This window comes from Callorhinus ursinus, unplaced genomic scaffold (assembly GCF_003265705.2).
Source record: "Callorhinus ursinus isolate GAN/ISIS: 27379988/994484 unplaced genomic scaffold, GSC_fseal_2.0 scaffold22, whole genome shotgun sequence".
In the NCBI taxonomy this organism is placed as follows: Eukaryota; Metazoa; Chordata; class Mammalia; order Carnivora; family Otariidae; genus Callorhinus; species Callorhinus ursinus.
In genome coordinates this window covers 13,956,701-13,981,356 of record NW_027397084.1, presented here as the reverse complement: position 1 = coordinate 13,981,356, position 24,656 = coordinate 13,956,701, and the positions used below count along the sequence as shown (strand labels likewise).

Here is a 24,656-nt window from a genome sequence, read left to right as displayed (position 1 = left end):
CAATTTCTTAACCCATAGTTTATAAACCCAGACCATCTTGAATGAAAAAAGATCAGGAATCCTTGAGAAAGTACACTGCAATGTCACCACAAAAGGAAGACAGAGAGAGATGTATCAGAAGGGGAAGTCAGAAAGATTCAAAGCATAAGGAGATAATCAGCCATTGCTGGGTTTGAAGGTGAAGAAGGTCATGAGCCAGAGAATGCAGGTGGCTACTAGAAGCCGAGAATGAGCCCTGGATGAAAGCCAGTGAAGAAATGGGGACCTCAGTCCAACAAATCTATGGAACTAAAATCTGCCAACAACCAGATTGATCCTTGAAACAACATCATGATTTTAGCCTGGGGAGACCCTTAGAATTCTAACCTATAGTTTGTGAGATAATAAATGACATTGTTTTAAACCTCTAAATATGTGGTATTTTGTTACATCACCCGGAGGAAAACGATGCTGCCACCCAGAACATTTTTGTGGTTCACTGGTTGTGGGCTTGAGAAGAGTTGAGGTCAGGTGATACATGGAATTTTGGCTCAAGACCATGTCACAATGGGCCTATCAGATGTGAAAACACAGCCTTCCCATTATTCATCCTGTTTTCTAAGTATATTACTGGATTAGACATACTTATCAATTTCCAAAATGGTGTGAAGACTGCCATAGAAGAAGAGTCAAATGGTAAATAGTAGAATGCTAGTTCCCTACCACAGTATAAGCCATAGAAATACTGTATCCCTAAGAAATCAGAGGTTAGTTCTATGAAAAACTTGGAAGATGTAGGTATGGTTATCCTTATTACAGGTTCACTTATGGTACCTATTGTACTTGGGCCCTGGAGAATAAGGGTTCTGAATGTCAGCTTAATAAAGTGATGACTCCATTGAAGATGTCATTTTTTTACTAGAGCAAATCACAACCTCTGGTACTTGACAGGGCGCTATTGATCTGGAAAATACATCCCCCACCCCTCACTTCAGTAATTGGATCTTAAAGAGTTGGCTTTTACCATGTAGAGATGGCAGTACCCCTTTAGGGTTGAATAGGATCTGTTAGCATGACTCCCAGATATAATCATCACTCTAATTTCTTAGCTCTCGTTTCAGGAGAGCGTTTAAACCAGGGAGGCCAGGGGTGATAAATGAACCCTTAATAATGGACTCTCTGATTGAACTATACTATTATATTTTATATTGTATAGCATCTAGATTGATGAAGTCAACCTGCCTTATATGATGCTGCCTCTGGCACAGAGCCAGATGAGCCTGTGTGAAGAACTTTTCCAGGTTTAAATATATGACATTGGGCTGGAAGGGGAGCATTTGAGCTTCCCGAAAGTTTGGTATAACTTTCAGTACGATGTTTCACCTGCACTTGTTCCCTTTTCAGGAGAACATGAAAATTCATACGAAAATCTGTTAAAGGATAACGTTGCTGATCTTCGCAATATTCTGAATCCTACATTCTGATTTGCGGTAGGTATTCTGATTCCAGTAACTTCCTTCTAGAGTAAGATAAGTACACCTTACTTAGATAAGCAAACTTTATTTGATATACCCATGCTTGTGTCTGCTTCTGCCTGAAATGAGTACTGGTAGTTGTTAATATGGTGGTTTCATAGCTCAACATGCATGTCTCTTCATGAAAGCTCACCAGGCTACTGCTCGTGCTAAGTGCTTAGATGTCGAGCAGCAGCACGCTGGCAGAACTGTCTCCACCCCTTACTTGCTCCCCCACCTCTGCCCTGTGAAACATGCAATGCATACTATAAAGAACTGGCAACCAACTGATGTCAGGTTGAGTATAGAGTGGATGCCTTCTATCATGGACAGGGAAGCTCTCTGTCCTTAATGGAATACACACTTGGATGTAGATATGTCTTTCCTGACCATCATACTTCTGAAAGTTTTCTCCCATCAGATACATCCATGCAGGCCTTAGATTCAGAAGTGGGCGCTCTGAAGAGACGGCTATATTTGGAAGAAGTGATCTGGTGCTAGGTGCTAGATCTGGTGCTCACTGCTCGGATCTTCCCTTTAAGGTTAAAGGAGTCATCTTGAAGTTGCCAGGATGTTGCTACTGAGAGCTGTCAGCTGAGTCTGTTTCTAGGAATTGCTCTTGAAGGGTAGCTCTTCCCCCAGAGGCAGCTTGTGTGGAGTGACTGGTCCATTCTAGGGATCGAAACTCTCGGTCTAAATTTAGGACAACTAAATGCTCAGAGCTGTCTAAGTCACTGAGGCCTCCGTTACAATTTTATTACAGTTCAATTTATCTTTCTACCTAATGTTACTTCCCTCACTAATTCTTACAGGCATTGTTCCTAAGAGTAGTCCCAATAAATATACTGCACAGGAATCCCTGCCTCAGAGCCTGTTTCCCCAATGCCCTGACCCAGGCCTCTGGTTAGTATTGTGTACAGTGTTTAGGAGGGGAAGCGGTGTGTTGGAATGTCTAACATCTAATCCCAGGCACTTGCTGGGATTTAATATTCGTCTTTATTTTATTCCGAATGTGTACACGAGGTGATCTGGATCAGAGACAGATTTTGTATTTGTTTCTTTATAACTAATAAGCATGTGATTCCTCCTCATCTGAATTCTTACCCCTGAGGTGATGTGATGAAAGCCAGGTAGGGAAACCTCTTACATATGTAGTGGACATTGCCCTGGTGAGGGACAGGGGAAAATGGGTTCCCTCCTTATACACAGGACAGCTGCCTTGCCTCTCCTCCCCTCAAAGGAAGAAGAAAAATCTCTGTTCTGTGGAGATGGGATGGAAAGGATCCTGGGTTCTCACTCGAGCCTTTTGGAATAGACATCCATGTCTCCAGGAGCAATATAGGCCCCCTGTATGTAGCTCTCTGGCTTTTTATGACCTACGGATGTTTCCAAGGGCCTGGGACTCATTTTCTTCCGAAATGTAAACACATACCTCTAGAATTAGGTAAATCTCTCTGGAATTCTCTAAGCATCTTACCCTAGGATCCCAAGTTTTCAGCAAAATTCATTCAGAAAGCCCAGACAGTACAGAAACACAAAACTATTTTCTCTACATCCCACTGCCTCACCGTTGCTGATTAGAAGCATTGGTGTTTTCATTAGAGAAACTTTTGTGATGTGGTTGGACTGTGTGTCTCAGGCTGCCTTTCTGAGAATCCTGGGGATTCTATGAACCACTTAATATTCTGTAAAAAATCTTTTTCTGTTTAAACTCACTAAAGTAGATTCTTTTGCATTTACAACTAAGATCCCCAGCTGCTAAAGATTAAATTTATATAATGTTATAAAACATGCAGATAAAACTATATATTCTTAAGGAAGCACACCTATTTAGTAAAATATAAAAACATGTTGAGGAATAATAATTATCAAATTCGAGATTACCTCGTACTTACTTCAGAGGTTGGGGAAAGGAAGAATTTTGATTGGTAAAGAGCACACAGGACCATAACCATATTGGCAATGGCTTATTTATCATGACTGAAAGGTACAAGGAGAGTCACTGTTTTATGATGTATATACATGTAGGTATATATACATAATATGTGTATGTATATATATATGACATTGCATAAAAAGTGTAAAAATACCTACAGAAAATCTCTTAGTGCTCACTTACCCTGCTACAACAGAGCTTCCCAAATAGTCTAGCTCCAAGAAAAATATTAATTTATTCCTCCCTCACATAAGAATCTTTAGAGAAACAATCCAGGTTTTGGGAGTAGCTCTGCTCCATATTGTCATTCAGTGACTCAAATCCCTTCCTCCTTTATTACTCCATCTTCCCCCCTAGAGCATTATCCTCATTTGCATGGTAAAAACTGGGTCACAGGTGTGTGTGTGCCCAGCTCATAGAAAGGGAGCAAGGATGTGCAAGGTTAAAACAAGGCCAAGACCAGGAAGTGGCTCACATTATCTCTACTAACTTCCTGGTAGAGAGAACTGGTATCTATGGTCAAACCAGATTACAGGCACTTCCTAGCCAGACGAGGTGCCCAGCTACAACGTTCTCGCTGTGAAAGAAAGGAGGAATGCATTTTGATGAAAAACTAGCAGTCTTTTCCAAAGGGACTTTAGGAAAGCTGTGTACAAAAAATACAATTTAATAAGACCTAAGTGTAATTTTCTTTCCTGTCACAAATCTACATATATTTATCGGTTTATCATTTAATCTTACCTCAGAGGTGAAATTCTGCATCTAAGACAGAACAACTCCAGAGAATATGCCGTGTCTGGCTCTTAGTGGGTTTAAGGACTTCATGTGAGTAATAGTCTACTTAAGAGGAAAAGGATTAAGAGCTTTCATAAGTCTCCTCATTGGATCTCTTGCCATTATTGACCAAAGCTCTCCAGGAGCTTCTGCACTTCTCCATCCTCTGCACAAATGCCTTCTCTGCTCTGTTTGTCTTGGTTTTCTTTTTCTTTTTCTTTTGTTTTGTTTGTTTGTTTGGCTTGGTTTTGAATTCACCTTTCAATTACATGTTCTCACTTGTCTTCTCATAGCAAAGATTGAGGAGAAAATGATTTCCGTTGTATTTGTTAGAACTCGTGATCTTCTCCAAAGTAGGGAAAGGTTACTGTGGCAATAGTATGTCTGAATTGTTCCCTCCATCTAACTAATCCGGATTCCTGTCCCTGTTTACATGAAGGTAAGGGTTTGTGGAAGCAGAGTTGCAGCAGAATTAGTTTGTGCAGCACAGATTTTCTCTTTCAATATTTGTGGCCATCCTTCTGAGTATTAAAACCATTTTTGAATAAAACAGTTTTTAAGTAGAAAAATATGGTATTTTCACATCTTTTCTCTTTTTAGAGATAAAAAAACTAGGGGGGAAAAAAGAGATCATAGTGATAGAGGCATACTCCTCCCCTCAACCCCATCCTACAAATAGGTTGCGGCTTAAATTGGAATCATAATTTCAGCAATATTGCTGAGGGCAGAGATTCCACACATTCACCATTGCCTCCACCCCCAAGCACACTTCCTTCCATACCTACCTATGCTAAAAGTTGCTAATCAGCACTTTTCCTGCTGAACCAAGCTGTAGCCATAACTCATTCTCAACAAAGTGTTTTAAGTAGGTGATGCAATTTGGATTTGGTACTTGAGTTGAAATTATTTGCCAGCCCTAGTCTAATTCTTTGTCTCTGGAATTCTAGTCCAGTATCTTTATATTTACTATGCTTAAATTTTCACTGTTATACCAATGATTTAGATATTTTAGAGCAGACTAAACGAATTTTTACATAAGTTAAACTACTTTTGTTATATCCATATGGCCAACCATTCACACTTTGGGCATAATTATTTCATTGATAAAAATTTTCATTTTTTTCTTAAGTAGGAGTCGTCAAGTTCAGAATTCTGCCTCACACTTTTTATACTTGAATTATATTACGCTTGAATTATTTTGTTCTTCAATTATTTTTCTCTTCTTGGGTTATTTTAGCAATGGACCCCTTAAATAAGTGGATATCCTAAAACATTTACCCACAGGTAAAATGTATTTGCATAATATGAGATGGTTAAATACATACACACCCATTACACAATAGAAAAATGTCCCCAAACTGAATAAATTCTTAATATCTACTATTTCAAAATGCTTTACATAATTTTAGTCTTTTTCAGAACATGCTAATAGATACCCTAACAAATAACGGTTAATGGCTATTGAACCAGATAAGTATGACAAACAAAACTGGATCTGCCTAACACAGGATACTGGGCCAAATTATATCATAAATCCACACATGAGACTTTCTGTGAGGCATCCTCTTTGCAGTTAAGAGCGTAATTTAGATCTCAGTGGTTATGCTTGTGTACAGCCTGAGGGGTGAAAATAGAAGGGGTTTGGAATAATTCAGAGTTCCACCATTGTTCTTTGTTATGTTTTGTTAGACTTTGTAAATAGTTTAAATTAGATTTCAAGAAGAAAGACCACACAGAAAAACAATCTTGCATCTGATTCAAACTTTACAAGTCAGTTTCTCCATCTCTTGTGATCATGCATTCACATTTAAGACAAGGAAAGTAGCTATTCAAATTTCCATGCACTCACCACCCAATGAGGAATGCCATGCTAATTAGATTACAGTTTCTAGATTCAGAGTGACTGCTGCCTCCTGGTGCCTTGAATTAACACTGACAGTTTGAGTTATCATTTTATGCCTATGAACCAAAAATATTGCTTCTCTTATAAAGGAGAGTGATATTAATTTAAATCCCCATTAAATTGTTGGTGATTTTTGTGTATTAGTAATTGTGTTGATGGATGATGCAGGATTATCAATCATAGTAAATAATAATTAAAGCTTATTCCTTTGTATTATGCCACTGTCCCTCCCCACCAGATTTATAAATGTTTTTATCTGAGTTTTTCTTGCATCAAAACATTCTCTTTCTTTTAACTTGATTTATTTATGATAGTCAATGTAACTGAGTTCCCAAGACCCTTAAAACACTGTGTTGTGTCTTCCATCTCTTCCTTTGTGCTGCCCTCTTCTGGAAGAGGTTGGAATGGCAGCAGTATACATACAGGAATTTTCTCACCTTTTTTTTTTTTACCCCCCCCAACCTTATAGTGAGTTCTTTGCAGGGTCATAAAATTTATAACTTTAAGGGAGGTTAGGATACATTCTGTCTAATGTATCTATTTATGAATAGAGGGATGGATTTTATCATATCTTATCCTTCCCTTGTTTTCCCTACCCTGAAAGAAAAATGGTACCTCTGCATTTTGCATATTATCCTCTCAAAATTATAAATAATTTCAATCATTCTCCACTTCCAGTTCATACTCTTATCACTGATTAGTTTTTTCTAACCACGGTGCCATGCTTAGGGATGTATATACTGTATTCCAAAATTTCATTATCCACAATGAAAACTGTTGACACACACAAAAATATTGTCCACAAATTTAATTCAGTTCTTCCCCTAATATAAAATGAAGGGCCATAGCTATAGAACTACAAATTTCTGAACTTATTTTCTTAACACCTGTATTATGATCTTAAAAGTTTGTGGAGATAAATTCTAGTTTTTTACCTAAGTCTGCAGGAGATTCTTTGGAATCTACCTATTTTGCCATTGTCATTGGCATAAATATGGTTTTTTGAATTGTACCCTCAGCATTAGGAGTTCTTCAATCTTTTTTCTAGAGTGGCACTAGCAATGTGACTTACCTCTACCCCATTATCTCTCTTCCAAGTGTTAAATTCTTGAGAGACAGATTCCAAATGGCCCAATTCAGGACAGGAAACGACCTATGAATTAATTAATAGTGTGGCCAGAGTCCCTGGTCTCTTAGCCCAAACACCTACACTTGTATGCAAAAAATCATGCTCAGAAAATAATGAGTTAATGTGAATTGATTACCTCCTCCTCCTCATAATAGTATTTATCTATTGCTATGTAATAAATCGCTACAAATGCTGTGACTTAAACAACATATTCATTATTATACAGCTTCTGTGGCTGAAGAGTCTGGGCATGGCTTCTCTGGCTTCTCTGACTTAGGATCTCTCATGAGGCTGCAATCAAGATGTCAGTCAGGGCTGAGGTCTCATCTGAAATCTTGACTGAGGGAGGGCTTACTTCCAGATGGAAAAACTGACAGAATTCATTTTTTAGAAGAGCTGTCAGATTGAAAGTCTCAGTTGCTAGCTGGCTATTGGCTATAACTTGCCATGTGGATCTCTCCATCATGGCCTCTTGCTTCATCACAGTGTACAAGCCAAGAGGGCAACATAAAGAGTCTGCTAACAAGATGGATGTTATGATCTTATCTAACTTACTCATGGAAATGATATTCCATCACATTTGGCATATTTTGGTGGTTACATACAAGTCACAGGTTCTGTCTATGCTCAAAGGGAGAGGATTAGGCAAGGAGGGATCACTGAGAGTGTTGTCTACCAGAAGCACTATTAATCAACCATAAAGACATTTTAGTTAGGTCAGCAAGTGCTACACCTCTAACCTAAGGCACTGTGTTATATGATTGGGGACTTAAGAAAAAGACAAGATTCTTTCCATTGCCTTTATAAAATCTGTAGTTTACCACTTTAGTCAAGAGACTCAAAACAATATAGAAATAATAGTTCAGACCATATGCTCCTTGAAATGCTTCGTATTGCTCTGAGACTAAAATACAATTTCTCATCAAACCTCAGCATGGCCTGTGTTACCTAGTCCTCAGCTGCTTTGACATCCTCATCTCGTGTTTCTTCCACTTTTCCCCTACGTTCTACCAATGTTAGTGTCTGACAAATCCTCGCACACGTGTATGTTTGAAAACATTTAGAAAAAAACTTAAAAAAATTTTGTCATTAAATTCCCACCATTAAAACCTCAATCATACAAAGAATGTCTAGCTTTAAACAATATAATTTCATATTGTGGCCGCTAAGATAAACTAGTTGTCAAAATGTACCCTTTGATAATGAACTGCACTGAATTGCTTTATGGGACTGTTAGCTGTACACTGGTTGATTGCTGAACACAGCTTTCCATAGATGAATGTTTTGATTTGAAGAAGTAACTTAACTAGACCTCAGAGTCCTGGGGGCACTGTGCAAGAGTTGGAAGGATCCTTGTAGGGTATATATACCAATCTCATTTATTCATTGTTCAGTGTTTTTCTTTCCTGTATCACATAATGTCTTCTTACCAAGCAACCACAGAAGTTCTCTTGGTTCCAAGAGAAGCTTCTTAGCAATTGTTTTAAGCTCATGTCATGGCTACTTACTGATCAGAATCCTTTTTTTCTTTCTCAAAAGACACATTTGAAGTCATAGACACACTGAAACCAACATATTCTGACTTAAAAGCCCATGGTCATTCTTTATATGGAGTTTACATCTTCTCCCCTGAATTCCTTTGTCTTCATCTTCAAGTTCACCTGAGTCAATGAGATCTTTCTGCCTTATAAAATCTCCTTTTTCTTTCTAGTTTATAGTGCATCAAACTGTGACCATGATCTATTTAAGGTTCTGGAAAACTTGAAGTGACATGTATTGTTTCTCTGACACATTTTTTCCCATTTTTTTTCTTTGTTACTTACTGTGATCTGAAGCACCTGATTCAAGAATTACAAATGGGTAAGTAGAAGAAAATTATTTTTCTCTCCCCTCTCTCCTTCCTCCCCTTCCTTTCTCCCTTTACCCTTTTCCTTTTTCTTCAGTTTTTTTCCTCCACCTTCTATTATAGAGGAGAAGTTTTCTGTCATCTATGTTCAAGGTAGAATGCTTAAAATTTGAACAAAAAACCCATCACATTTTATCATAAAGTCTACAAAGAAGTTGGCAAGTTATGCATATACTTTGGCCCTCCTTCTTTTTCTCTATAATTGTTTATGTCACTTGGGAATGTTTTATACCTGGGTTAGAAGAAGAAAAGAGAGAAGGAAAGTGAAGGACAGAGTAGAATGACTTCATAATTAGCTTGAGGTTACAGGCTTTCTGAGTGCGAATTACATAGAGGCAATGTTTTCAGTCAAGTGAAAACTGACTTGGAAATAGATTTAGTTAACACGTTTTAGGTCTCTAAGGGACTTTGGTTTTACTTAGGCTATTTAAAGATGATCGCTCTCTGGGTGAGCCAAGTTGAGGCCAAAAGAACAAGGCTCCCCTGCCTCTCCTGAAAGTGTTGAGATTTATTTCTCTGGGGTGGCCTAAGTGAGTACTGATCCATTCCAACAAATCATCCTGTTTTCATTGAGAGATTAATATGTTACCATATAACACCCAAAGAAAACTGGAGGAATTAGTAATGATATATTTCAATAGCCATTGCACCATAAAATAAATTGAAAACATAGGGCCTGTTGTATGTTTAGATACCCAGAGACTTGTATGAGAGTACCTAAAGGAATAATTTTGAAACCTAGGCCAGGGTGTTAGAGAATTAAAAGTATCTGGGTTTCACATAGATTTATGAGAAACCACAGTTGGAGTTACGTTTAGGATTAACAATCTGTGTTATATAGATTTCCATTTTTACTGTTGGGATTTATTTACATCAGTTCCTCCCATTTAAACATGATTCATTCACTTATTCATTATTACATCAATTCAATAAATACTTATTGTGTGCTAAATATGTGCTAGGTATTTAGGATAAAAAGATTTATAAGTGTGGCGTCCTGCTGTGAGGAATTTATAGATGTTGAGACAAGAAGTCTCTAAGGAGCCTTGTTCTGCCTCTTCATCTCTCCCTCTGCCCTATGGGAGCAGTAGAGGAAAATAATGATGAAGCAAAATTTAATGCTGTTTTGCAACTAAAAGATATATCTGGAGTAGAATACACTCACGATCATATTATTTAATTTTCTCAAAATCATCCAATTCTGTACTTACATATTTGGGCCAAAGTCCTTCCATTTGCCCCTCAAGACCCACTGCCAACATCAAATGGTTTCCTTGATTTCTGGCCTTTCCAGCAGGGTTTTACCAAAGGGAAGCCCCAGCAGATCAGAAGGAAGCAGAAAAATATGGTCAGAGTGTTCATTCCTTCCTCTCTAGGCTATCATCTTGGGATGATGGTGCCCTTCTACCGGAAGTCATTCCTCTTCTCTAGGTGGGTTTCTCTGCAAGACTCTGATGCTGGGTTCTATCATGTGCTCTCACCTCTGTCTTTTGAGCTCCCATATAGTAAGGCTTTAGTGTTACGCTAAGCACTGCAGTGTTCCTGTGGTTTATCCAACACTTTGCCTACACTTTTGAAATTAGTTTGTAAATAAATATGCCTAGAATTTTTCTATTTTGAGTATTGGGACTCTGATTATTACAGTGTTCAGTCACCCTATTGTATTTTATTTATTAATTTGCTTCCTGACTTGTCCTAAAAAAAAAAACCCTAAATAATTTGTGGTGTATGTTTATTGTTTTTAGATACACAATTATAATTTTCAAATAATTGGAATTTAAGTAAATATAACAAACATAAAAATAATATGCTTTTCTTAAACCAATAAATGTTTTCTGACCTATTTTCATATGCTTTATAATGATAACAGTATAAACAAAAATACAGATCTCACATACAAAAGGAGATGGATAAAATTGTGCCTTAAACAGAAATATTTCATTCTTTGGCCTTTTTGGTATTTCTTGTTCTTGATTTATTTTCTTTTCAATTCTTCAAAACAGAAATGAAACAATACTTCTTTTATTTCTTATTTCAATGTTATTATGATATTCTCTGGCTTTTAATGGAGCATGTGCAGTCTCACAGCCTGACAAATCTGGCAAGATTTCTTAAACAGAAGTAACGCTCCTTGACCAACAGGTGTTTTGTTACTCTCACAGGCCCAATCACATGAGGGAGTTAAAAGTTCAAATGAAGTTTAGCAAACTTTTTTCAGTCTAAAGAATATTTTTGTTAAGATGGTTCAACCAGTACTTCTGAAAATAAAGCATAAGTCCTGGGATATTAAATGACTTTCTAATTCTCATGTATTGTAAATATTGAATATATTCATTTGTATCTATTCTATGGAATATTTTGATATGTTTGCAAACAGATTAGAATTTATAATCAATAAAATTGGAGTACATTCTGGTTTTCTCAAAATATGACCTTTCCACTCTGTAAAATTTACAATAACCTGACCAAGATTTCTCCTGGCCCCAAAGATTTAGAGCATCAAAGCTATATAATCAGAAGTTTTCAACCTAGAGTCTATGGCCTCTGGTCCTTGGGTAAACTATGGAGTTCACAAGACCTAGGATATTACTGTATTGTTACATATTTATATTTTTCTGGGAGAACTTATTAAGAATGCAAAAGAGGTTAAGAGCCACTGATTTTTAATTTTTATTGAGCATTGTAGATTTGTTGAAAATATTCAAGAAGCTTACATGTAGGGTCCTCCTTATAGGGCCCTATAGCCAGACAAGAATAAGCATGTGACCTAATAAAATATAGGTAAATGTGATGTCTTGCCATTTCTGAGCAGAAGCTATAAAACATTTTGAAGTTTCAGTACTTCCTGGGTTAACCTCTGCCATCAAACTAGAAAGCCCAGATACAGGCTGTTCTGCCAGCCTGGGTCCTATGCTGGAGCAATACCTAAAATACTGAGGAGTTTCTTTGTTTCTGCAGGAAAAGTTACCCTATGCTGATTGAAAGTAAGATGGTCAATTTCCACATATTTTCTAGAGTTGACTAAATTAATCTCCCTGTGCTTGGGTTAAACAGTTAATCAATTGAATTTTTATTCATTATTTTCCACACTATTCCACAGTGGCTGGTACGTCATCATCTATGATTGCCTCAACAGAACTTTCTCTCTTTCCAAAAACTTTTCACAAATCCTTTCTTGTTAAAATCAGGTCAGATACTTTGCTTCCAGTCTAGAAGAAGGAATAGGGACCATATTTACTCACCCCTGAAGCAACAAGAAAAATACAGACAAAATATATGAAACAAAGGTTTTCAGGATCATAGATAAAAGGCAACAAAAGACAATGATCTGAGAGATAGGAAACAGATGAGGTGCATCTTATCTGACAAAAATCCTTCAACTGATTCATTAAACTACTAATACTTGAAGCTGCAAATTTAGCCCTTGAAATAATATATTTAAACCCCAAAACATTTTTTTCTTTAATTTTGAAGGTATTTTCATTTCTTGGATAGCCTCATCAATAACCACTAGATAGTCATTTAAATGTATGTTGATTTAATGATAAAACAGCGGAAGACATCCATTCAGCAGCCAAACAATATGCAGTTTGTCGAACTGTAGAAAAATTTACATTCAGATGACAATTAAACAGCTTCTGACTGTGAATGATCTTTGAGGATTCTAACTCGAAACCCTTCTAAAAGAATTTCCACATGAGCTGGCTTACAAAATCCAGCTTGTTTCTTTTTCAAATAGCTATAAAGAGAATTGTTTGGGTGCCTGGCTGGTGCAGTTGGTTGAGGGGCCAACTCTTGGCTTTGGCTCTGGTTGTCATTTCAGGGTCATGAGACGGAACCTCACATCAGGCTCTGCACTTAACATGGAGTCTGCTTGGCATTCTCTCTCCCTCTGCCCCTCCCCCCACCAAAAAAATCAATAAAATCCTTTAAAAAATGAGAATATATTTATCCAGATAGTTAATACTAGCAACCTTCAAAACTTAGTTAACATAATAAAAGTCAAGTCCCATGAGGGTCAAGCAAGCACTTTTGTTGGTTTCCTTCAGGCAGTAATTGAGGAGTCCACCCTTCTTCCATTGGGCAGCACCAGCCTCTGAGAGAGAGGAGAGGGAGTGCATGAAGAATGCCCCTGGAGGTCTTAGGGCTAGGCCTGGGAGTGTCATTCTCCTCCTCCTTCCACATCTCATTCACTGGAAATGACTCACATGGTCTCAGCCTAATGCAAAGGATGGCTGGGAAATGTTAGTTTCATGAGCATCTAGGAAGAGCATCAAAGAGCATGTTGTCACCTTTACAACAAAAAATACAATTTTTACATTTTTAAATCAATGGTTTTTCATTTTTCTCCCTCCAAATTTGTGTTCCCTGTTAGCCATTCTGCCCTTCCCCGGCTCTAGTCACCGTATCTATGAGGGGATGGGTGATCATGATCATGCCAAGGGTGTAGCTAAAACTAAAATCTCAACATAAGCCAAGTTCCTTGGAAAGATAGAAGAAATTTACCCACTGGGGAAGAAAGGTGGTAAAGAAGTTTGTCTATACCAGTGTAGACCATGGGTGATCTAATTTTTTTTGATTAAAACTTTCTTTTCACAAAATTGGATATCAATTATTCTTTAATAAAAAAACCCAAAATTTTATAAAAAGGCAAATTAAAATGTTTTTAACATTAAGTCTCTTTTTATGGCTATATTATTATTGGCATTGAGAAATAAAGTATATTTGACTCATTAAAAAAATCTATCCTTTTCAATATCAGAATACTTTCTACTGATTTCATGACTTATCTTTATTATTTTTGTTTCTTACGTTGGAAAGTGAGAAGTGCTATGGAAAGAGAGGGTAGATAGGAAAGGGGGAGGGGAATACCAGTAATGAAAGGAGTTGTGTTCAAATTTCAAGTCCATCTTCTACTAGCTAGGTGATGTTCGGCAAGGCAATTTACTCAGTTTCCTCTCATGTAAAATGAGATAATAGTACTACTCCATAGGTTTGCTTTGAGAATTAATTTATATATGTAAAGTGCTTAGAACAGTGCCTGGTATAATGTAAATGTTAGCTACAAATATTAACATACTGTGTGCTTTATAAATATATAATGTAATATATTAAGATAATATATCTAAAATATTTTAAAATTTACTAATGTCACAAAATATTCATGCTGTTGGAAGTAGAGTTGTATCTTCTTATTCTGCACATTTACTTTTAAATATTTTGCTTGTTGTGAAGAATGCCTCCTTACTAGTTAGTGTTAGTTAATATCTGAAGGCATAACATACCCTCAAAGACAAGTTTGTAAACCCACATTTCAATATCCTCTTGTGTAGTAAAAGTAACTTACGATGGACAGCTTCCTGGCACATATCATTAGATCATCATTATTTTACCTTTTAATGTGGCTGACTGTGAGTTCATACTAGGAGCAGAACAGTAAGCTTTGCTATTGTTTTCTTAGGTTTGCATTATTAAGGTTATATCTTTTGAAGATTTTTCCAAGAATAATTTAAAACCACGTGGCCATTTCATTAGATTAGATGATGTGCATGAATTTATCTGAAATCCATTTATCAGATCACAGGTAAACTGAATAATTCTGTTTTTCCTTACTCACAAACTCCCAGGGCATTTTGTATCATTACTTTTGTGTCTTGGTCTTTATGCCTTGGTGTTGGGTGAGTTGGAGCAGTAGGGTAGTTCTTGGACACATCATTTGTATACTGAGATAGTTAGCAAGTATTTAACTCTACATGAGAGTAACTGCAAACTATATGATTATAGCCCACCAAACCAAAACTAAAGGTATCCCCAAGGGCAAATCCTTCTAGCCAGATCCACAAAATGCCACAGCCGCTCCAACCCTACCTACTGTGAAGAGAAATATGATGGAAAGGAGTCTGTATGGAATGAAACAGGGGTCTTAACTGGTTGCAGTTAAATTATCAAAAACATATACCATGTAAATACATTACTAGAGTCCCCGCAGGGGCCTTGAAAGAGGCCCCTGCACAGGAAAGATCCTGAAATTCAAGGTTTACTAGTGTTATATTAAATATATTTTTGGGTAGAGGACTATAAGTAGCAGAATTTGATAATTCTAGGTGCTAAATGCAGATTAACTTGAACTGCCCCAGAGTGTGATTTCCTGAAGATCAAGGCCAAGATGGTTTAATTTGCCCTTTGCAGTGACAGGAACAGTACTCATTCTGGTGGGTACTTAGCAATTACTTACCTAATATTATTATTTTAATTAGTTTATTTCTTGATCTCAAAGCCAAACAGTTGTACATTTTGTTGTCAAATAGCATATTCTGTTACAGGAGTAAAAGGAGAATTTGTGATTTACTTACAGCCAGAGTAGACTTTTTTTTTTTTCAGTTTTAATTCCCATTTGTGTACTGTGATTTGTATTAGGCACTAGAAGCTCCTTATGGTTTTCTGCTGAATGAATTTCTTAATACCTGAGCCATGAATGTCAACTGTGTATTTCTATGTTTACCTGTAGATGAAACAGTTGAGCAGTATTGTTAGGATATTTTGCAGAAGAGTTTAAAAACTATATTTGAGACTTTTTCACTGCTCTTGTTCTATGGACTTTGATTTTGGAAAGTGATAAGAATCTTTAAATTTGTTCTCCAAATCTCATTTGAGATTACAGCTTATTAAGAGTTTAAAATCTTTGAGAAAGTCATAAAATGTATTAATACAATTTATAAGATATTAAACTGGCTAGGAATAATTTTAATCTGTTAATACCTGATATCATTTCTAATCCATCCCCCTCTCCCTCCCTCCCTCTCCTTTCCTTTTCTTTTTTTTCCTTTCCTCTTTTCTTTCCTTTTCTCTTTTTTCTCTTCTTTTCCTTTTCTTTTCTTTTTTCTTTCCTTTTCTTTTCTTCTTTCTTTTCTCTTTTCTTGTCTCTTTTTCCTTTTCTTTTCTTTTCCTTTCTCTCCTCTTCTCTTCTCTTCTCTCTTCCCTTCCCTTCCTTTCCTTCTCCTCCCTCCCTCCTTTTTTCTCTCTTTCTGTTTCTTTCTTTCTTTTCTTTCCAGAAAATATCAGCTGTCAAACAGATACTGGCCTGTCATTGGCCTCTGTCTCTTAATAATCCCTTGCTCCAGAAGAGGTTACTTCTTTTATGGAAAAATCAGACTTCCTTGGTCTGTTATAAATGAATGCTTCAACTTTCTGGAAAGTGGTGGTTTCGGTCCATGTATTTTGAGCAGTCACCCATACTAAATGATTATTGGATATGTTATATATCAAAAATCTGTTATTACCAAAGATCTACAAAGACATTTTGAAATGAGAGTTATCTGATACTTGTATAACTTCATTGGGGGTCCTATTCATGAAAATAATTGACATACCTGATACAGTACTTCTGATGAATCAAGATTCTTTAAATGGTATTCAAAAAAATAATGAAAGGACAAGTATCAAAGATCTAATGAGCAAATTGTTCTTGTTTCTTTCTGGGATAAATCTTAGGTCAGTTTTGCAAAGACCGTTCTGGGAATTAGGAAGGAGTTGTTTCTTCCTCAGACCAGGATGTCAGCATGTTCAGAGAATACCTCACATGCATGAGACTTTTTTAAACTTTCCTGATTATACAGGGATTTCAGAGATTTTTGTTCAATATGTGAACAAATAGTAACTTAATTATGACACTCCTGAGAATCAATTTGAATTCACTCATAACTCACTCAACAAATTCCAAGGAAGCTTTAGAGTTTGTTTGACCAACTGCTCAACTCTCATTGACCTGAAAGGTCAATGTTGAGTACGTTCAGTTTCATATGTCATAGGAACTGTGTTTAGGAATTAATTCAATAGAACAAACTTCCTCAAACTACTTACCTTTAGTTGTTACCACTGATGATATGGTAGCAGGTAGTTAAAACAGAAAAGTTGGTTGAGTGGACATTTTATTTTTTTCGTATCAAGTCGGATGCTATGTTTTCTCATGGGAAATTTCTTTAAAAACATCTCTGTTCTGGGAATGGTTTTGGGATTCACACACCAAGGTTAACACAGAATGTCTTGGACAGTATTAGAGTTATTTTTAACACATGACAAAAGTCATGCTGTGGGAATTCTGAAATGTGAAATAATAATTCTCTCTGTAATCATATCTTAGATAATAAAAATAGGTAATGTCCACTCCTTATATCCAATCTTGATTTTTCACAAACCTAAAAATAGCAATTCTATCTTGGGAAATATAAATTCAGTATCAACATTTACTAAAATAAGTGAGATTTGATATAAGAAGGGTTAGATTTAAGCAAATTAGACAGAATTAGATCTCAGTGTAGAAAAATAAGTTCAACATTCTCCTTTTTCTTCCTTTCTCATTACCCAACCCCCAACTACGTAAGAGTGAAAGGAAATGAATTAAACATTCAGAAAATGTTTCGCAAATGCCAAGATATCAACAGAAGCCAGTATCCACTCTTTTAAAAAATAGCAAATACGTTACTTCTTTTCTGGTTTAACAGGAAGCACATATTTATGATAAATAATTTGTTTATGGTAGACAACTGAAGGATATAAAAATATCCCATTTAAATCACCAACTAGAGAAAACTTCTATTAACATATTGATGTATCCCTTTGCAGACATTTGTGTGTGTAAGCATATGAAAACATTGGTACTTTGCAGATATTTGTGTGTGCATGCATTTGAGAATGTTGCTGTTTAAAAAATTGACTCATATTCTTTTTGTAATATTTTTTCGCTGAATTCCAGGAGATCAGGTATCTTTGTCTGTTTTGCTCACCGACATATCCCAGTGCCTGACACATAGTAGCCATCAGCAATTACTTGTTGGGACACCTGGGTGGCTCAGTCAGTTAAGCATCTGCCTTTGGCTCAGGTCATGATTCCAGGGTCCTGGGACTGAGTCCCGCATCAGGTTCATTGCTCAGTGGGGAGCTTGCTTCTCCCTCTGCCTCTACCTGCCACTTTCCCGGCTTGTGCTCTCTCTCTCTGACAAATGAATAAATAAAATCTTTACAAAACAACAACAACAACAATTATTTGTTGAATTCACTAGTACAATATGACTTTTATTTATGTGTCAGTAAATATTCTTTGAAAATATCATATTTAATGGCTGCATGACAGTGCATTGTAACTTAAGTAGCAAGCATACTATTGCTGGGAATTTAGATTTTTTCAAATTTTTGATGCATAAAATTGCCAGAACACTTTTTCTTCATGACTCCTTTTCTTGTACAACTTTGATTATTTGAAATAAATTTTAAAAACAGAATTATTTGAAGTTCTCTACTTTATTTTTTCTATTTTTTTAAAAGATTTTATTTATTTATTTGAGAGAGAGACCATGAGCAGGGGGAGGTTCAGAGGGAGAGGCAGATTCCCTGCTGAGCAGGGAGCCTGACTCAGGACTCCATCCTGGGACTCCTGGATCATGACCGGAGCTGAAGGCAGACACCCAATGACTGAGCCACCCAGGTGCCCTGAAATTCTCTATTTTAGAAAGGCTTCTATAAAAATTGACTCATACCCCTTCTTCATGGAAATAGTATTTTCTGTTTCCTTTGATGGACCTTCCCTCTGATATTCTCATCCAGAAGGTTTTGGAGGGGTTGGCCCCATCTGGGGAGCACTTCTTCTGGGCCAGAGTGAATGATTTAGGAATGGACACATAACTTAATTCAGGCCATTGAGTTGAGAAATATTTACATTTTCAGGACTCTTGGGAAAATCATTTCTTGGCTCCATGATGGAAAGGAGGAAGAATACAGCTATGGAAATTGTGTGTATGGGGAGTCAGCTTTAAGGTAAAGCTAACAGCACAGAAAGCAAAGACAAGGCAGAAAGAATCTGGATTTTTGTACACTGGGTCTAGTTCTTACTTGAATGGTCTACCGTGAAACTTTTCAGCTACCTGAGCTGACAAATTCTCTCCTATCTCAGTATGAGGTAAGTTTCTTGTTAGCTCTAATATAAAGATCCTGATATGATGAATATTCCTCACAGTATATAAAGGGGTAATTTTCCCCAAATCCATTCAACATTGGTTGTCATTATAAATTGGCTGATTTCAGTGGAAGCGCATTATGTCTCGTTGATTTGTGTTTCTTCAACCGCTAGTGAAGTTGAACATTTTGCTTATGATCATCAGCACTATTTAATTCTTCTTTTATGATTCTAGTACCTTGTGTGGCATTCCAAACACTTAGGTTCCACGAGGCATATCAATCTCCTTTTGTCTGTTTTAATCTTTTACTTTGGAATGATTTTTGATTTGCACAAAAGTTGCAAAGATATTGCGGAGAGTGCCTGTATGCCCTTCAGCCTTCTTTCCCTCACATAACATCTCACAAAACTATGCTCCATTTGTCAGAACTAAGAAATAAATATTGGTACAGTACTATTAACTAAATTACAGACTCTTTTGGGTTTCAACAGTTTTTCCATTAATGTTGTTTTCCTGTTCCAGGATCCAATAAAAGTTATATTTAGACCATTTATCCTTGTTAGTGAATTTCTCTCTGAAGATCTTCAAATTCTTGCAATCAAATTTCACTTGCCTGAGTCAGTCATGAACATGCAAAGTGCTAAGTGATTTTTAACATTAAGCAGATTTGAGAAAGAACTTCCTATGATAATGCTTTTATTATTTCTGTGTTTACTGGCTGGAATACCACTCAGCAAATATCCGGAATGATGCAGAGAAGATTGACTCTGTGTTTGGCTTGTCAGTAGGCTGAGTCTGTGTTGTGGGTACAAGACGAATAACACAATTTTGGAGGTCCCCTCCAAATCTGCACTCACTGTGAAATAAGAAGGACTGAGCTTCAAATACTAGGACATGGACCAGCTGTGTGTGATCCTGGGCAAGTTACTTAAACATTGGCTTTGGGTTCCTTGTCTGTAACCTATCACTTGATTAGGCATTCCAAACTTAACATGCTTAACATGGAACACTTGATTCCTTCTCCTCGCTGTGCTTCTGGCTGTTGCCTCTCCTTGGTGAACAGTGTCACCTTCAAGCCACTGGAAGCCCAGTAGGTGTCATGCACTCATTCCTGCCTTCCTCATCTTCCACATCTGGGCATCACCATGTCCCCCCAGCTGACTGTCCCAGTGATACCTCGGATTTATCAGTTTCTCTTTGTTTCCATTATTAGAATCCCAGTTCATGTGATCCTCACCTCTTGTTTGGATTACTGCAATAGTTTCCGAATTATCCTCTCTGATGCTAATTTTACTCTTATAATCCACTCACCACATTGGACTAGAATAATATTTAAAAAATGCAAATCATAGCTTGGTTCCAGTTTTTTTTTTATTTTTAACTTTTAAACTTTTTTAATTTAAATTCAGTTAATGTATCATGTATTATTAGTTTCAGGGGTACTGGTCTGTGATTCATCACTGTGATTCATCAGTCTTATATAATACCCAATGCTCATTACAACACATACCCTCCCCAATGTCCATCACCCAGTTACCCCATCCCCCCCACCTCCCCTCCAGCAATCCTCAGTATGTTTCCTAAGATTAAGAGTCTCTTACGGTTTGTCTCCCTCTCTGGTTTCATCTTGTTTTATTTTTTTCTCTCTTCCCCTATGATCCTCTGCCTTGTTTCTTAAATTCCACATATCAGTGAGATCATATGATACTTGTCTTTCTCTGATTGACTTATTTTGCTCAGCATAATACCCTCTAGTTCCATCTACAACCTTGCAAATGGCAAGATTTCAATTCTTTGATGGCTGTGTAATATTCCATTGTATATGTATACCACATCTTTATCCATCCATCTGTCGATGGACATCTGGGCTCTTTCCATAGTTTGGTGATTGTGGTTGGTTCCACTTTTTTGCTTAAAAATTTCTAATAGCTTCTTGCTTCGCTTAGAATAAAAATCTGATTTACTTTTTGCTGCCTGAAAATCACTGCAAGATCTGGGCCCTGACTTCCTCTTAACTTTATCTCCTATAATTCTTCCCTCCACTCAGGATGCTCCAGGTACACTGGCTTTTGGTTTATTTCTTGAACAAGTTTCACTTGGTGCAGGCTTAGGGCCTCGTGTTCTTGCTATTCTGGCCCCTGGAATATGTTTCCCTTAGGCTATTTCAAGGCTGGATTTTTCGCATTATTGAAGATCACTTCCAGCTTAAAGAGGCCTTTCCAATTTGAAATTTTAATGGTGTATATTTACGTATTTATTTTCTCTTCGTCTGTCTTCTCCTCCAAAGTGTAAGTTCCATGAAAGCAGGAATGGGGTGTCTGTATTCATCTGTCTCTTTGGTGCTAGTACAGTGAGCAGGACCTAACAAGCTTTCAACAAATGTTTGTTGACCGAGAAATGAAGGATAAAATGATGTCAGTTTACCTATTTGAGAACCATTCTGCTGGAGTTGGGAGGTTAAAAGGGAGAGAAAATAGGACTTAAAAAAAATGTATATAAGACTTGCCTACTAGATTTTTCACAATACACCTGAAATGATTTAAGCTGCTACTTTATGACTAGTGAATGGACTTCCCTTCTGTGGTTGTTAACATTTTAATATTAAAACTGAATTCCAGTTCCTACTATTTGTTTACTTATATCTTTCTTGATTTTAAAAGAAGCTTTAATGCTGGTTCCTGCTGCTATCATCTTCCTCAGGGATACCCTGATCCACCCCCACACATGTGTATGTGTGCATGAGTGCAAGTTTATGATTTCTAATGAAACATCACTTTGGAAGTTATTGGTTATAGGCAGAGTTGAGAGTTGTATCAAATGGCTTCTGATAATCAGAAAATGTTATTATCACAATAGGCATCTTTAATATATTTTTGTTTCTATGAACCCTGTTAGGTAACTAACGGTGTTTGAAATGGCTTAAGATATTGAGAGGATGTTGGTCTGGAGACTTCTTCTGTATCTACTGGCCTTCAGGCCTCGTGCCAGGCACTGACAATATTGGGTGAGAAAACACAGAATTATTTTCTGCCTTCATGTAACTTATAGATAATAGGAGGAAGTGGGCATTTATCACAGAAGCACATGAATTCCTGGCTACAATCAGAGACACATGCTGGGAGAGAACAGTTCAGGCTGTTCTCAGAGTGAAAGAATTTAACTTTCTGAGAGGCAGGGCATGGCCAAGGTAGGCAGATGATCTTGCTGAGGAAGTTGCCTGAGACCCGGAAGTACCAATGGGAGGTATTAGGTGGATGGGGTGTGGAATGGGGTGGGGGTGGGTATTAAGGGCTTTGGGAAGTGTGGAGAAATTTCCGGACAGATGATAGCATGTGCAATATCTTTGGGGAGTGAGGGAGGCACGGGCTAGGATGGCGAAGTGAACAGACAGCGAGAAAGAGGAAGAGGAAACTTCCCTTCAGGAAGAACCTGAAAGGCTCGAAGAAGTGGATGAGAGATCCCAGTGAGTGTTGAGTCTGGGGACTTGGGCGGAAACATGTGTGCCTGTATTGGGGAAATGGAAAAGCACTTTTCAATTTTATTTGAGGTCCATCTTGTCCTTATAGCCACTAGATTTTCTATTACAAATTTCATAAATCCTCCCCAAACACATAACGTCAGTCTAGTCATGAAAAAAAATATCAGACAAAACCAAATTGAGTGACATTCTAAAAATAACTAACAAGTACGACTCACAACTGTGACCCATCACACCTCTGCTGCTCACAGGTCTTTGCAAACGAAGGAAGTCTGAGAAGCTGTCAGAGCCAAGGGGAACCTAAGGGGATATAACAGATAAATGTAAAATGGTATCCTGGATGGGATCCTGGGGCAGAAAAAGGACATTAAGGTAAAAACTAAGGAAATCTGAATAAAGTATAGACTTTGGATAATAATCACCAAGGGGTGGAAAATTGTCCACTTGTTTAGTGTTTGGCTTCTAATTGACACCGCTCAAAGATGGATTTTGCTGACTAGGAGTCAAGAAGGAACAGGAAAAGACGAGAGCTAGAGGTCACATTTGGGTTTCCAGTGGGGTTAGTCTTCTAGAGGACATATTTTCAGATTTTTTTTTATTATTAACCAACAGCTTCTCTTGGGATTAGCCTCTCCCATCAAACCCAAAAGTATTTGCACTCTTTTTCTCCTTAGCTTCTCCAAAGAAGTGTGAACATGTAGACACCACCACAAACTACTCCTCAAGCTCCTGTTCACTGTTCAGCCTGCAGCACTCTGCTGTCACCCTGACCACTGACTGACCAGGACTGTCTCTGAGGTCACATATGACTTCTTGCAGATCAAATCCAGACAGTGCTTATAAGAATGTGTTGCATAAAAATTCCAGCTCCATTTCATAATCAAGAGCTCTGTACTTATTCAAAGTTTTCCTTGGTTTCTGTTCTCTGCATTCTTCTCCCACCTGTCTGATCACTCTTTCTCAGTCACCTTCTTTCCTCTTATCCTAAAAGTTGTTGTTTCCCAAGGTAATGACTTTGGCCTTATTCTCTTTGTACTCTCTGCATTTTTCCTGGATGGCTTCTTTGCTTCTATTGTCAGCTATACATAGATGTCTCTGAATGCATGGGCTAGTGTGAACGTTTCTCCTGAGATCTCCACTGGAATTTCTGACTGCTTTTGAGATATTTGTACCTGAATATCACATGGATCATCAACACACTTGTTCTTCATAGAATTTATCACCCTTATACCACATTCTCAAACCTATTCCCATTCTTGAATTCCTAATTCTATTTGCTGATACTGCTATTCAACCAGTCCCCAAGCCCAAAAGATAGGGACAGACCACTCATTCCCTTTCACCTTCGACATCCAATCTGTCACCAAATCATATTAATTCTACTTCCTGTATCTTTTCCTCTGTATTTAAAAAAGTTATACAATTAATACACACTAGTTATTAAAAATGATGCAATTTAGAAATATATAAGGAATAAAAAGATAAAATCCCCCTTCCATTTCTCTTGTCCATAAATCCTAGCCTGCACAATGAAACTCTGTCTACATTCCAAAAAAATAGCTTCCCATTGGCTAGCCTTTGGGTCTAGTGGTATTCACAGTCAGAGCATGATCAGCTCAGGTAAGTTGAGCTCAGAGAAGCAGACCACACAGTCTCTGAATGTGGATTCCAGTTAATTCTGTCTGAGGTACCCAGAACATGATATAAAACGGTGATCACAGATTTTAGGTGGCCATGTGTTGACCGTGGAAGGGAGAGAGGGTAGTTCCAGCCCAGATGGGGGGGGTGTGTGGCTAGAGGAGGCAAGCGGGGCCTGCAGAAGTGCAGGGCCCAGGACAGGAGAACCTCTTGCTTAAGGGTAGTACTAGTTCCTAATGTAGCATCAGGTTTCATGTGAATTAATTCAGATATGCCCAGGGCTGAGACTCTAGGTCAGTTTTTTTCTTCATGAAATATTTGAGTTGTTACTATAAACTGGATCCTGAATCAACTGGTGAACAAGACACAGTTCCTGTCTTCAGGGAGTTCTCGTTCAGACGAGAGACCTCTCGTTCAGAGGTATGTGTTTTCATGTTGGTCTTCGCAAT

General features: G+C 37.4%; 1 long non-coding RNA gene across 3 annotated transcripts; it reads left to right on the top strand.

Annotated features, from left to right (window-relative positions):
- Window positions 1–579: 579 nt before the first annotated feature.
- LOC112837843 (uncharacterized) lies at window positions 580–23,296 on the top strand. 3 transcript variants are annotated; one of them, XR_012381982.1, is made up of 6 exons: window positions 580–675; window positions 1,384–1,469; window positions 9,071–9,095; window positions 18,862–19,093; window positions 21,987–22,095; window positions 23,244–23,296. It is a non-coding gene; the product is annotated as an uncharacterized lncRNA (long non-coding RNA). The 3 variants fall into 3 exon arrangements; XR_003211824.2 differs by lacking the exon at window positions 9,071–9,095; XR_012381983.1 differs by lacking the exons at window positions 9,071–9,095; window positions 18,862–19,093.
- The last annotated feature ends 1,360 nt before the right edge of the window (window positions 23,297–24,656 follow it).